The 14,628-nt window shown below is 48.4% G+C and overlaps 1 long non-coding RNA gene across 1 annotated transcript; it reads right to left on the bottom strand.

The window, feature by feature from the left end:
• Window positions 1–6,562: 6,562 nt before the first annotated feature.
• On the bottom strand, window positions 6,563–12,008 carry LOC115400895 (uncharacterized). The gene is made up of 3 exons (XR_003932832.1): window positions 11,576–12,008; window positions 9,717–9,944; window positions 6,563–6,714 (listed from the first exon to the last, which is right to left on the bottom strand). It is a non-coding gene; the product is annotated as an uncharacterized LOC115400895 (long non-coding RNA).
• Between the last annotated feature and the right edge of the window lie 2,620 nt (window positions 12,009–14,628).

The following is a 14,628-nucleotide window of genomic DNA, read 5'->3' as shown; positions in this document are numbered from 1 at the left end:
CAGTTTTTATTCCAAATTCACACCTGTACATCTACAACGAGCAGAAGAGCCCTGGACCACTGCACTAACAGGAGGGTTCAGTCTTATTGATGTTGATGGAGAGAAATACGTTTGTATTTATGAGTCCCAGCCTGGAAAAATTCAAGTCAATAAAAAACAGTGCAAAAGGAGAAGAAGGCTTTATTATCTCAGTATCATGCTGTAGTTTTCCTCTCTTGCACCTCTGGAATCCCTCAAACAGGCACAGGTCTCCGTTCAGGCGGGGAGTGTCCGTCCAGGCAGAGTTCCTGTCTTCTCCGTCTCTGTAGCCGTGAGGCCGAAAAACAAGAAAAATCACACAACAAAATCTAACCCTGGGTTCAAATAACAATGCGGATGGTAATTTCTGCTTTACCTTGTTCAAAAATAAATAAATAAATAAATAAATAAATAAAATCCCTCACTTTCCAGATGCTAGAGTTGATAAACTGGGATTGAAACGGAGGACTGTCTGTTGAACCTTCTGACGGTGATTCACTCAGGAGACACATGCTCCCTCTCTCAGTTCGAACCGGTGAGCGATTTGTCCGGACACAGTGAGAAACGGGAGCGATAATGTTGCGATGGCGGGGTGTGTGTGTGTGGTGTGAAATCTCGGGGCCGAGCCTCGGAGACGGCCGAGGATGACGCGAAGCCGAGGTCGGACGGTCGCGAAGCGTCTTTATGGCTTTGTGTGGCAGGCGAATGAAGACGGAAGGGCGGTGGACGAAGGCGGCTCGCTCCTGCGCCCCGGTTTCATCCATCTCCTGTCACCGCCGCCAACACGGAGCCGGCCACGTGCCGGGACGACCGCCACCGCAAACACCTCGGGAGGAAGTGATTTACGCTGTAAACTCGCCGCCACGCCGGAACAATGGCGCCGGCGGAGGCGGGATGAGCCGTTGCTATCGATTGGAGCGTACAGATGGACCTCTGGTAGCTGACTGGCAGGGAGGGCCGCGACCTCTGACCTCAGCTGGACGCCTGTTCCTTCAGGGGGGGGGCATCTCCCTGAGCTGCACTTTCCACTGCACAAGCAGAAAAGACAGCGGTCAGGGGAAACTCCCCCCACCTCCACCCAGAACCCGGCCCTGCTGCTCGTATTGATTCTCCCTGAATTTGCACAGATCGTCAGACGTGGATCAGATGAAAGCGGAGGTCCGACGGAGGCAGGGTGTGTTTCAGCGAGAGAGAGTGTCCCTTGTAATCTGCAGGTTGAGTACTGGACGGGATTGGACTGAGGAGATAATGTTCTGACCCCATAATCTCTACCTGTACTCTGAAACCCAGTCAATATGAAGTAATCCTCATCACAATGTAATCCTGCCTGTTTGACCCAGTTCAGGAAGTCACATTATCAACATAAAAAAAAAAAAAAACGTTTTTTTTCTTTCATGCTCCTTCAAGCTTTAACATCTTTATTTCTGTTTTTCCTTTCAGCTTGGTGAAGCAGATCGATCTGTACTGTCACTTCTAACCACAAAAACACTCACAGATTTGAATGTTATCGAACGTATAGTGGTCGAAATGCAAACGATGAACACAGAATGATGAATTCCCAGTAATATATTCACATAAACTCTAATGAATTGTCATAAATTGATCATAATATGCAGAGTATCTGTCTTCTCTATCTCCTCATCCAGCCAGAGCCTAGCTCAGTAACCGTCAACCGGTGGTCGTTCAGTTCCAGCCGGTTCATTTCCATCCTTAACCCGAATCTGGTAATCAAGAGCTTATTTGTAACATATTGTAAATCAAAAAGTTCTGTGCTTTAACCTCACCGAGTGGCCACAGAGCAGACGAGCCGGCTGATCGGATGAATCCACACTGGACAGGAAGTGAAATACCCCGGAGCTGGAGACCCAGGTCACCTGATCAATGGCTGTGAGAGGCAGCAGAGGTCTCTTTATCTCAGCCGGACCAGCCGAAACAAGCTAATAAAGCAATTAGAGGCACTCTTTTAATTAAAGTAATGCTTAAAGACAACTCTGAAAACTTGAGGTTTAAAAATGTGAAGTCTTTGAAAAAAAAAAACAAACAAAAAACAACAGGTGAGGTCCAGAAACTCTGACTATCTACAGCTGCAGGTCGGCGCTCTCAGGTCCAGCGTGTCCTTTACCTTCAGTCTTCTGGAGTAACCTCACTGGAGGCTTTCTGGGGCTGTGAGCACTGTGGAGACGCCCCGCGCCCGCTGGCTCGCAGACTGGCTCTTTTCCCTGCGTTGTCATCGACCTCCAGCGTGGAAGAACTGAGGCCGAGAAACACTCTGGCTTGTAGTGAGAGAGAGACGCTCTTTTTCTCCCCCGGGTGTTTTAACTTCAGCGCTGGAGCGTCGGCGGGAGCCGTGGCCTCCTCATGAATTAAACATGGCGCCCAGAGGCGGCGTTACCATCGCTGCGGCCGTCTCCCAAAACTTTAAAGTCACTTCAGTTGCAATCACCTCTAAAACTCTCTGCAGCGCACTACAGAGCGTCCTCCGGCTGCTGGTGAGCAGCCTCAGCGCTTCCTCCTCCTGATTAACACACTAGATCAGCACTTTTCTGCCACACACTAACTCTTGGCGCACTTTCTCCCTGCCTTTGTTCTGGCGGAGCCGCCGGTGGTCCGGCAGGCCGACGGCGTCGCGCCGGCAGTTCAGCGCCGCAGCAAACCATCGCTGAGAGGTAAACAAGCCGGGAGAGCTCCGTCAACACCGGGGGGAGACGTCAGAGTCAACAGATACTCCGCCCAGGACCACAGGAATAAAGGTCAGCCTGGGACTAAATACTGGCTTCTGCAAACCAGGGTTCATGAAGGGAACATCACCATGTATGTGCGAGACTCTCAGTAACCAGTCGCACCAGTGTCTTCAGCTGGAACATTCTGATGAACTTTTAAAGTAAAGGGATGAAATGAGGCCTTGGTGTAGAAGTTCTGAACACATTCATGCAACTTTGAGTAACCAGTCAAAGGTGATGTATGCACAGGGAGAACATGCACACTCCAAGCTGGGACTCACACTAATTCTGCTGTGAGTGCTAACCGCTCCTCCAAACCCAAACCACAGCTACCTGTGAGTGACTGACTGGAGCCAAACCAACCTGACGCTACGTTTCTAAACGTTATCTCTTTTCAGATCCTTAAAAGCCTGTCACTGTGACGGTTAACTATAATAAAACATATAAACAGAAAGAGCCGCAGCACCTCCGCTGGACTGTTTTTAATTATTATTAAATCTTAATCCAGCCAGGTACACCCACAGAGAATCATCTCTGATTCACAATAGTGACCTGGCCAGAAGCAGGACAACTAAAACTATATTATTACCATCTTTTATTGTCTGAACTGCAACAGTGTTGAACTGAGATGAAGAACTGAAGTCAGTGAAACGGATGTTTGAAGTCAGAAGGTGTCAGAGCGAAGCGGGACCCCTCCATTCCTGCAGCTCTCCTGACTTCCTCTGCTGTGTGTGTGTGTGTGTGTGTGTGTGTGTGTGTGTGTCTGTGTTTGTTTGTTTGTGCACAGCGGTGAATCTTGAGCCCGTATCTCTGTCACCGTGTGCAGAGCAGATAAGCTGAGCTGCTGAAGGCCTGGGAGCATCCAGAGGGCTGAGGGGAAGTCCTTCAGCCCATACAGGAAGCACGCAAACAGGAAGCTGCTGACGGATCGCAGGCGGTTAAAGGAAACGCTGCAGAGTTCCTCAACGGCTGCAGCACATGGCCGATTGCTGGAAAGCCGCTCACGCTGCTGCAGTTCAGGGAAAAAAAAAAAAATGTTGTGGTTGTTTTATGGGCTGTCGGGTGACGCTGCTCTTCCTTCTCTTTTCATTTAGCTTTGTTTCAGCTAACGTCCGCTGGGATTTATTTATCAACACATACAGTAGCTATCACGCCTGTACAATTATATTTACATAGCAAACACCAGAGCGTCACAGCAGGGCTGCTTCAGATGACTTTTCCTGGATTTTTTTTTTTTTTTTTTTACAATCTGAATTGATTGTTTTGAAAATTTGAATGAACTGAGAAAAATTTTGACAAAATTTCAATTAAAACAGGCATTTTTATTCATGAAAATGATATAAGAAGTAATGAAGACTAATTCAATTAATCAAATTTGCCATTTAACAGTAACAGACTTCGCTAAAAGCCTGAAACTGTGCACGAGAAGAGCTTCTGTGAGTCTGTCATGCTTTAAGGTCACCACATCTGGAAGTCTAAAAAACTTTGCTGTGAAAGTCCTTCTGGAAGCAGCAGAGGAGATCATGTGACGCTCACCTGTCTCATGTTGCTCACTGCTTTTGTTGCACAAACATTTAGTGCTGTGTGTGTGTGTGTGTGTGTGTGTGTGTGTGTGTGTGTGTGTGTGTGTGTGTGTGTGTGTATTAGATGTGAATTAGTGCTGCTCTCTCGATCAAACAATGCTGGGGAGCATTTACTGCAGCGCTGAAGCTCATTACAGCATCTGCAGGCTTTGTTTTGAATAATTTAGCGCCTTTGTGTTTGGCTTTGCTGCAGCTCTCTCTCTCTCTCTCTCTCTCTCTCTCTCTCTCTCTCTCTCTCTGGTCTATTGACAGTGCGAATGCGCTGATGAAAGTGTGAGTGTGTGGTTACATAAGAAAGCTGGAGGTCAGGCTGGTGTAGTGGTTCGCTCTCACACTGAGGACAATGAAGACAAAACTGGATTAAAACTTGTCGTCTCCTCATTTCTTCAAGCAGGTTTATTCTTCTACACAAACACTGATTGAAAAGCAGCTGCTGATTACATGCTTGAGCACTTTGTTGCTGGTGGTCTCTGGGTCGTGACCCTCTGATCTGCAGCAGAAGAACAGGTGCGACTGCGTCTGCTGTGGACCGTCCTCCTCCATCTTCACCCACAGTTACAGTGTGTGTTCAACAGCCTGGAAGCACGGAGCGAAACTGTTAAAATACCAGAAGCAGTGAGATCTTAATCGATGAAACGATGCTTCTTCGTCTCTCCAGCAGTCAAAGCCTGGAGGATGAAAGCGGTGGACAGTGATCTAAGGTCGTCCCAAATCATGTGAAAGCTCGGCTCGTTTCATCCACAGCCATCAACCAATTAAAATTAACTACTTCCTCATCAAACCCGGCTTTTCTCCGGTTAATCAAATTCATTACTGGCATCATTTCTGCAGCAAACGGCCTCCTTTCAGTCTCAAGCACCTGATTGTTTGCATTTAATTCAGGCGCTAATTAAATTTGGCTTCTCCAGGCTGTCTCCTGAGCAGCGAGCAGGGCTGCTGGTTCCTTCCTGCCGGTGCAAAAATAAATAAATAAATAGATAAAAAGTAGCTGCGGTGGACATAAACAGCTGATCCAGATGGAGTCAGCTCTGCTTCTTCTTTTCTACCTGATATTTATTCCCTCTGTGCAGTTCCATTTCCCATCAGTCTCGCGGGCTGCAGGCAGACACCTGTGCACCGGCTCCCGCTCCATGATTCTTCTTACAGGCTCGGGCAAAGGGTTCAAAGTCACATTCTCCACTTTTCTCTCTGGTTTCGTCTGTCTCTGGTGTCGCGTTCCCACTGAAATATCGCCAGTCAACACAAAGATGGACTTACTTCCTTGTCACTTTTCGTCCACAGCTGAGGTCCTTCAGAAACAGGCCTCCTGTTTTCAGCTGACGAGGCGAAAACCAGCGATCCAGAACATTTCCTGTCAGAACTGATAACGTTTATTACTGACAGGAAATATCACCTCCAGGTGAAATCTTTCTTTCTAGGATCCATTTTGAGATTTTGGATCAGCTTTTAAATCCCGTTGTGGTTTTGAACCTCCACACCTCGAAGGTGCTGAGTTTATGTGTAACTCGTGTTTTTGATGTAGATTTTTCTTCTGAAATGTCGACTTGGTGATAAAGAGAGACATGAACGTTCGTCCCACACTAAGCCACGTGGTTTAGACACACACCAGTTAACTTCAGACTCCTCAAGATGCTTTTGGGCAGCGGGGGGAAACCAGTAGCTGCAGAAAACCCATGGCTCAGGGAGAACATGCAAACCTCACACAGAAAGGTCCGACACCACCATCGGACTGGGGATCGCTCTACACTGAAACACTGAAGTAGTGATAAGTTGTGTTGAACTCCTCACTATGAGGACAGATCATGGACAAAGGAAACACTGAGTTTTACAACAGAGTTATGGATTCAAACCTGAGACTCTCTGAGCAGGCTGCATGTTCTCCCTGTGCCTTTTTGCTGAAATCTCTCCCAATACTCAGAGTTTTTTTTTCTGATTTTCCATAACAAATCGGCACAGAAATGGAGACGTGCCATTTTTATATTGATTCTTTTTTGTAGAAACCGACTCCATGCTGAAAATGGGTATATAGTGAATATGGTGCAGTCAGAGCTTTTTCTTCAGATGCTTTTTCATTGTTAAAAGCAACAGAAACCTCACAGGTAGAAGGTCTGAATTTTACATTTTCATCTGTCAATGTAAATGTATCTGAATACATTTTTTTTAAATGCAGCAGAGGGAGTTTGTTCTCCATCTGATCGAGGTGTGGAGGGAGACGCTCGGCCGTGCCGTGGACACATGCCTCTGCAGCCGCCGGTAATCAGCATCCTGGCTGCAGGAGATAAGACTTCGAGGCTGCTCGCTTCCTGCCAGGACACTCCAGGGAAACAGCAGCAGCACAACGGACGGCTGGACCCTGGTCTACACCCCCACCGAGGCCAGAGCGCCGGACACCTCTGTAATAGGACAAACACAAAACTCTGCAGTTTGAGTCATTGATGCTGAGGATACACAAGGTGGTCAGAATACTGTGAAGTGAAATACGTACAGGTATTTGCGTAACACAATCCTGTTTCAATTATTTTGACAAAATTTGTTTATTCTCTCGTAACAATAAATTCTTCTTTTATAAATTCAAAGTGCCTTACCCATAAAAGAAATGTGAAAAAAACACATAAGTGTTTCAAACAGAGAGAAGGTCAATAAACATCAATGGATTTCCAGTTGAAACAGATCACAACTGGCGTTTTCAAAGGCAACGAAGTAAATGCGAGCTGCAGCCAGCCAGGCATACTTGGTGAAATGTAAACAGATGCAGTGAGTATTTTTGCACCAATAGAAAGTGTCAGAAAAAAAGCAAAAAAAAAGCAAAACAAACGGGAACTTGAAATGTTCCAAAAGGAAACTTTAAGCACCTTCAAGTCAGCATCTTTACAGACATCTTGAGCTGTAATTTGCCTTTAATATCTCCCATTCTTCTCTGATTCCCTTCAACTTAAAGCATGCTCGTAGAAAAACAGTCTCTCTCCTCCAGATTCGTTTCAGCAGCAGCTCTGCTCTACAAATCAGAGCCAAACTCCTTAGTCAGGGAAAAACCTTCTCCATGTGGAAGCTGTGCCGTTGTTGCAATCAGCCAAATGAAACGGAGGGGGGGAAAAAAAGTTGTTTTCAGCATGCAGAGTTCTCCAGTGGCTGTGCAGCGAGCGGGTCTTTACGAGCCCGCAGACACGGCTCCAGTGGAACATGTGGTTTTGATGGTCTCACGTGCGAGCCGGGGCCGGATGGAGCGCCAGCACACAGCCAATCGCTCACTGCTCCGAGCCAATGGAACCACATGCCGGGCTCAAACCGAACGCCTGATCCGGGCGCCGTTCTCCGCCGGTCCCGGTCCGTGGGAGCCGCGTTCCCCAAAGCTGCAAACAATGGCTCTGCATTCATTCAGCTTTCTGGGGATGTTTTCGGCTCCTCCTAACATGTTTCTCTGCTTATATTAAACCAGATAATGTGCTAAATGGTTTGGGATGGAGAGGGTGGGGGGGCGGGGGGGAGTCCCTGATCATTTCAGATCGTTCTCCCGCAAATCAACCGGTCATTTAGTGCACAAGGGGGGAAAAAATCATCTCCTGCGGTTTGAGATCAGACATGCTGAATCAGAGACAGGCTGTGCAACTTTCACTGCTTATTCAACAATCTGAGGGAAAGAGTTTAAGGTGGGGCGGGTCTCCTGTCGGGGGGGGGGGGGGGGGGGGGGGCTCCAGAGAGCAACAACTGCCTCAGTATCTGCTGGTGTCTAACTGCTGTTAAATTCAAAACAGTGAGCAGCAGCAGAAACGCTGAAATCCCTCCACTGGTGTTGTCAGTCTGGTCCGTGGGCAGAGAAATCCCGCATCCGGCTGTAGCCCACATGTGCAGCGCCGCCTTTTCCCCTGCAGAACAGCTGATTCAGGGTCCATTCACTCCAGAGGCAGCATTCAGAAAGTGACTCTGAACACCAGCATCTGTAAACAATATGAAACTTGCGCTCGCTCAAGAATTAGCTCCCACAACACCAGGCTGATTCATGAAAAATGTTGCTGATGGAGACAAAAAATGGCAGAAAGCTGAGGAAAACACCTTCCAAGATACGAGTGAGTCGAGATATTGTCTACTGGAATATGCCTGGACACCCTGGTGTAAACCGCACTAACACTGTTTAATCGGTCAAGTGTAAACTCTCTTTACCAGATCCCCACTTTTGAAATCAATCATAGTTCCAGATGGAGCTGTTATAAAGTACCGTAACAGATAACTGCTGGCTGTGTGGAATGATCACTGTGTTCAGGCTCTATTTCGGGTCTCACCGCCTCCTGCAGCGTGTGCAGTACCTATCTCTTAGCGGCCGAGCCCTCCCCTAGGTTTGCCAGTTAATTGCCGACTGTGTCTGTATGTAGTTTTATTTGGGGCGTTTGCTAAAAACAGCAGCCAGTTGTGGCCAGAACCGCAGTGAGGAGTGATGATAGTGAACCAAAACAGTCAGGCCGGCGGCCACAAAGCTCAACACTGCGCTGAAGCGCTCGGAAAAACAAGAGCCAATGCAGATCTGCTGGACAGATCTGTTACTGGAGGCAGCATTATAGTTTTATATAGCATCACACTTAAAAATGTAAATATATAAGAAGATGGGAAGTCTCAGAGTTTCCATATAAACTGGAGTAATAAGCAAATAAATAATGCGCAGTAATAAACTGTGCATGTATGGAACTGAATAGAACAATGAACTCTGGAAAACAAATTATTTTCCAGCTTCAACAAGAAAATAAAATAAGAGGGAAAGTATTGTGTCTGAGCCCTGAAAAACACTGAATCAGACTGGAATCAGGCCGGTAAACCAAATGACAACGATTAATGTTTAGTTTGTAAATGCACCTCTCAGGAAGATCACTATGAATAATTCCAAATAAAGAAAACTCGTAGAGAGAAAAACTGTTTCCCTCCATGTAGACAGACTCACTTGCTAAAGCTACTAGCATTGCTAGATTACTTGTATGTGGAGAGATATAAGACGCACGTCATGGTGAAAACACTGAAGCAGCATCAATCAGCTCAGAAGTGCTATAATGGCTCAACGGCTAAAACAAAAGATACAAGAGCTAACATGGAAAAAAACAACAAAAGATCGATTAGCAAAAGCAGCCTAAGCTGCAAAGAATTTGGCACGAAAACAGAAAACACTCAAAATGGTTAAAATGGCCCAAGAGCACCAAAAAACACTGGAAAAAGAAGGTTGACAAGAAAAAAGTGAAATTGTTAGAAAGAGCTAAAAAAAAAAAGAAAGAGAAGAGGGAGACGTCTCAGCGTGAAAGGAGCTGAAGCAGAAAAGCTGCTGCTGACATTCTGAACTGTACTGATGAAACTTTGAATGTGACCAATATTCTACTTTATTTTACATGTATAACAAAGTGATAAATAACTTTATGACCGAGTTCCTCTTTTTCAAGATGAGACATGTTTTGAGGCTCCAGATGGATGTCAATTCTTCATTCGGCTGAAAGTGGGAGGCCTCCGCCGTCCCTCTGTCCCTGCTGGGCTGTCCTGGTGAATGTCCTCCATGAGTCTCTGCTGTGTTCGGCTGTTCGGTGTCGTCCGGCTGTATCCGCCGACCACCGCCACGCCGCTGATCGCTGACTCTGCTCTCCTGAACTGTTGACTGAGGAAGAAAAAAAATACCTTTTAGTCCCCCACCGACAGCTGGCCGCCCAGACCCCCCAGCGGAGCTTCTGCAGAGGACATTAAACGTTTCTGCTGCGCGGCGGAAAGTGAGAGAGTGGACGGGTCGCGGCCCTGAACCCCCGCGGCCCGGGCGGCGTTCTCATGTCTTTATCTGCGTCTCTCAGACTGCCGCCGCCGCATTCCTGCTGCGACCCCGGCCGCCGTCCGCCACTCCTCGGCACGGGCGCTCCGGAGGAGCAGCTGACGGCCCAGAATACTTTCACCGAGTCGGCGGGCCGCACGGCGCTGCCAGGACGGCCCGCCGGCGTGACGACGGGACGCCCAAAGCAGGCGGTCCATCAGCACAAACCCAGCAGCCGCACTGCGGGAACACATCTCAGTCGTGTCTCTCGGTACGATGACAGGCGCTTTGGACTCAGTCAGAAGCTCTTTAGACCATCTATAGATTCCACACATTTCATAAAGCTGACACAGAAAAAAATCCAAAATATCTGAAGGACTCATTAAAGTGTGGCTCTTTGACCAGCGGGGTCACCAGGCCTGCTGGCAGGATGTTCCTCCCCTGTCGGAGCAGCAGGAGGCGCCGCTCCGGGGCTCCAGACCGCCACTGATCGGCCTTTTGTCAGAACTTCTCACTTTGTGCCGCGTGACCCGTGGCTGTTATTTCTGTCCTTTCTCCCAAACGCCAGCAGACATAATGCATAATGCACGCCATCGGGTGGGTGGGGTGGGGAGACCCGGGCAGGCCGGCGGGGCCGCTGGGAGCGGGGCTAAAGCAACAGGCCGGCGGGGCGTCCCGGGCTGTGCCGGGGGGCCGTCAGGCTCCGGCGGCTGATGAGTCCTGACAGTGTTGTGGTAGAGCCGCTCTGCCGTGAGAGGCACAGAGGAAACACGGCGGTTCACACGGCCAGCGCTCTCTGCATCCACAGCGCGGCCTCAGCGGGGAACATCGGATATCTGTGTGTGAGTGTGTGTGTGTGAGTGTGTGTGACCACATTTCCACATTTTAGCCACAACAATGTCCTCTCTATCTGCTCACCAAGGATTTTCCCACTCAAACTGCGGCGTCGTAATTTCCCCAGCAATGGCGGAAAACACGTCGAACACCAACAGTCAGGGAAACTTTAAGTCCGTAGAATAAACACGCCATAAAACACACAGAGTGAGAGTGTATGCATATCCAGTCAGCTGAATTCTTACTGGACGTTTCTCGTTTCCAGTGATAGAGACTCAGAGACTCCGTTGCTCCTTGCTCCCTCCACGTCGACTGGCGAGCGATTCTTTTCAGGTCACTTCACATCTAGGCTGAATTCAGCAGCACACTTACCGTTACTGATGATTAGCTTGACTCGGCTCTACTAAACTAGTATCAGTGTGAAAATGCCCTCCTGCTGGGTCTGTCCTGGGCAGTCTGGCGCCACGTGACCTGCTCTGCTCTCAGTTAGTACGATCAGGACACATATCAGCAGCATCTCGGGGCTTTTATTGTAGTTTGAAATAAAATAGAGGGGCAGCATGATGGTGGCGTTCGGCTCACATCAGCGTTTCTTTGTGATCAATAGCTTCTCATTTGGACTGGAACCATTAGAAGAGGTGTAATAATTCAACCTGACAGGACTTTCTGATGTGACGCTGCTTCTCCGGACTCCTCCAGTTCAGACCTGCTGGAGCTGCTGTGTGGCTGGTTTCCTCGGCGTTGGGGCGTCGAGCTGCTCCTCCTGGGAGTCGCTGGGGTTCCACACCCACTGGCTGACCTCCCTGAGCACTCCCTGACGGGTGTCCTCGGTCCGCCGTGGGGACACCGGGAGGACCAGAGGTGGAACTGAACTCGTTCAGCAGCAGAGCCATGACGCATCCGTCGTTGAGTCATCTGTTTTTACTAATTTATTCACATCGAACTGACATCTTTCCAAGAGAGATTACGGGTTTTTACAGCGCTGGATGTAGAATCACCTTCAGTTCTTTGTCTGCTCAGGACTTTTACTCACATTTAAATCAGTGGAGTCAAGTGCTGCGTGCCAAAAGCCATTTGAAATCCACTCAAAACTCTTCAGGAAGTATGATGGTGGTTATGTAAAAGAAGAATGAGGCGGAGCAGCTGCTGCTGCACTGTGTGAAAATGTGACTCTTATCAAGAGTTTCATCAACATGTGGGGTTTGTGTTTGAAGACACATACTTGAATCATGAGTCACTCGGAGCCATGTGAGCGTCTCTGAGCCAGAAACAGCCGGATGCCTGTGAGAAGGCGAGGGCCGTCCGAACGTAAACACCTCCGTCCTCTGTGGAGCGGCAAACACACCGAAACCTCCAGTGACTGATTAACTGCTGCCAGACACTGACAGTGGGGAGTAAAATGTAACTTTTGCAGGCCGAGAGGGGTGCATTGAATGAATTATGACAATTAAAGGTGCTGTAGGCAGGATTTTGCTAGTCATTGCTAATTTTCTGTGTTTTCTTTGGATTAAATGTTAGAGTATCCATTGATAATCCTTTAGGAGTGAAGTATAATTGCACTACCGCGCAGACGCAGCGTTTCCATCTGTCTCTGTTCTGAGCTGAAAAGGAATCTCGACAGCTCCAGGTATCTTTGACCAATCAGAAGAGCCCCTGAGACTCTAACCGTGATTGGTCGAGGGGTATTCGTCACATGTTCTTGTGGGAGGGGCTTAACTTGCGTAAGGGCGTGATGTCAGAGAAAACAGGACAGGATTGACTGTGCTGGGTTTCAAATCGCCATCTTAGATGGGTCAAAACACCGGAGGAGATGCCGAATCCTGCCTACAGCACCTTTAATGGATTGTCATTAAAAGCACAAAATGACCACAAAACTGACAATGAATGGCCACAAAGGAAAATGATGACGATACAGAAGTTTTGGCAACATAAACACAAAATTATGACAAAAACATTGAGAAGACACACAGATCCTCACTGAAAGGTTTCCAGCGCTCTCCCATCAGACAATGAGTCTTTAAAATGACCAAGTGTGTGCGTGTGTGTGTGTGTGCATGCGTGCATGCGCGTGCGTGTGTGTGTGTGTGTGTGAAGAGACATGAACGACAAAGAAAAGAACCGCCGCGAGATGCAACAAAACCCAAGCAGACATTAATGGGCAGTAAATCGGGATCTCGCGCCTCTGGAGGAGAGCCTGGTCTTTCATGTGTCTGCGTTCTGAAGTTTTAGTGTCTCATAATCAAGCCGTGTGCAGAGAAAGCTGCGAGTGTGTGTGCAGGACACTGTGCAAACAGGTTGATTCCACGGTGAGAAGAATTCATCCGGTTCGATAAAAAGAGCAAAGCTGAAACACTGAGAGCAACTGGACGTTAATCAGTGGCTGCAGTCAGACGGGAGACCGAAGTTAAATAAAATAACAATGAATACTGATGATTTTAAACAATATGCTTTCTGTTTTGTCAAGTGTCACTCTGTGTCTCACCGTGTTGTCCCCTGTAAGGACACATTTGGGAGCTTTGTCCATTCTCGCTCCGTGCTCGTTTAAAGAGGTTTAATCTTGTTTCAGAGTCTTTCCATGACAGGAGCAGTTAAGCAGTTTTCTTTTTTCAGCCCCCAAGGCGTGTGCCAGATGCCTCCTTTCTCCAGCGAGGCCCTCATATTCAAATGGCAGCAGCTGGGAGGTGTTTCAGCAGAGGAGGAGGAGAGGGCAGGCGCTGGGGAGTTCTTAAAGACGTAATGAGGAGGTGGGTGATGGACAGAGGAGGGTGCGTTGTCTGGCCGGTCTGTAATCTGGCACACTTCTTTGACAGGGAAAACCCGACGGCTCTGTGTTTCTGATCCACATGCGGCCCGAGGCTGAGGGGGGGGGGGGGGGGGGGGGGGGGGGGGGGGGGGGGGGGGGGGGGGGGGGGGGGGGGGGGGGGGGGGGGGGGGGGGGGGGGGCGGGCCGGGGCTCGGGGGGAGAGAGAGAGAGGGAGAGGGAGAGGGAGAGGGAGAGGGAGAGTGGGAGGACGAGGCGGGGGGTGCAGGCGGGCAGACGGGGGTGGCATGTGGCCGCAGAGACAGCAGGTTGTCTGCCCAGCAGGCGGCGATGCTGCGGCGGGGGCCGTGGAAGGGGAGCACACATGTCACCCGGGCCAGGCGGACATGATTTCCTTTGTTAGTCCTCCATGTGGATAATGGATTCTGCCCCATTCACTGCCAAGACGTGATTTTATACAGTATGCTCCCACATATGCTGACCCTGGCGTTTCAGACTGGCTTGCAGTGAGAGGGTTTTTGCTTATTAAATTCATATGAAGGCTACAACAGCGCCCGCACACATATCAGGAAACAGAAAGCAGCATCCTCACAGGGACTGCTTGCTGGATATTTCTGGGACTTTTCTTCTTTTTCTTCCTTAGATGAGATTTCATTTTGTATTCAAAGGAACATCAGCATTACAAACCTCCTCTTAGATCCAGCTCAAATATTAGTCCAGTAATATTACAGCATTTGTTCATTATATTTCCAGAGTTTGTTGCTGGAACTGTAAAACTGTTATTTTCCCATCTGGGTGTGTAAAATCTTGGCTTATTTACACAAGAACCTGAGACTTTTCCAAAAGCTTTTGGATGAACTTTACCAAAACACACAGACAATGCTGATTAAATTCATACATCATTCATCTGATCAGGACAGAATCAGAGTATCATTCTTTCAGCAA

This window comes from Salarias fasciatus, chromosome 14 (assembly GCF_902148845.1).
Source record: "Salarias fasciatus chromosome 14, fSalaFa1.1, whole genome shotgun sequence".
Classification (NCBI taxonomy): Eukaryota; Metazoa; Chordata; class Actinopteri; order Blenniiformes; family Blenniidae; genus Salarias; species Salarias fasciatus.
Note: the sequence above shows the minus strand (reverse complement) of the source record. Positions and strands in the feature narration are given on the sequence as shown.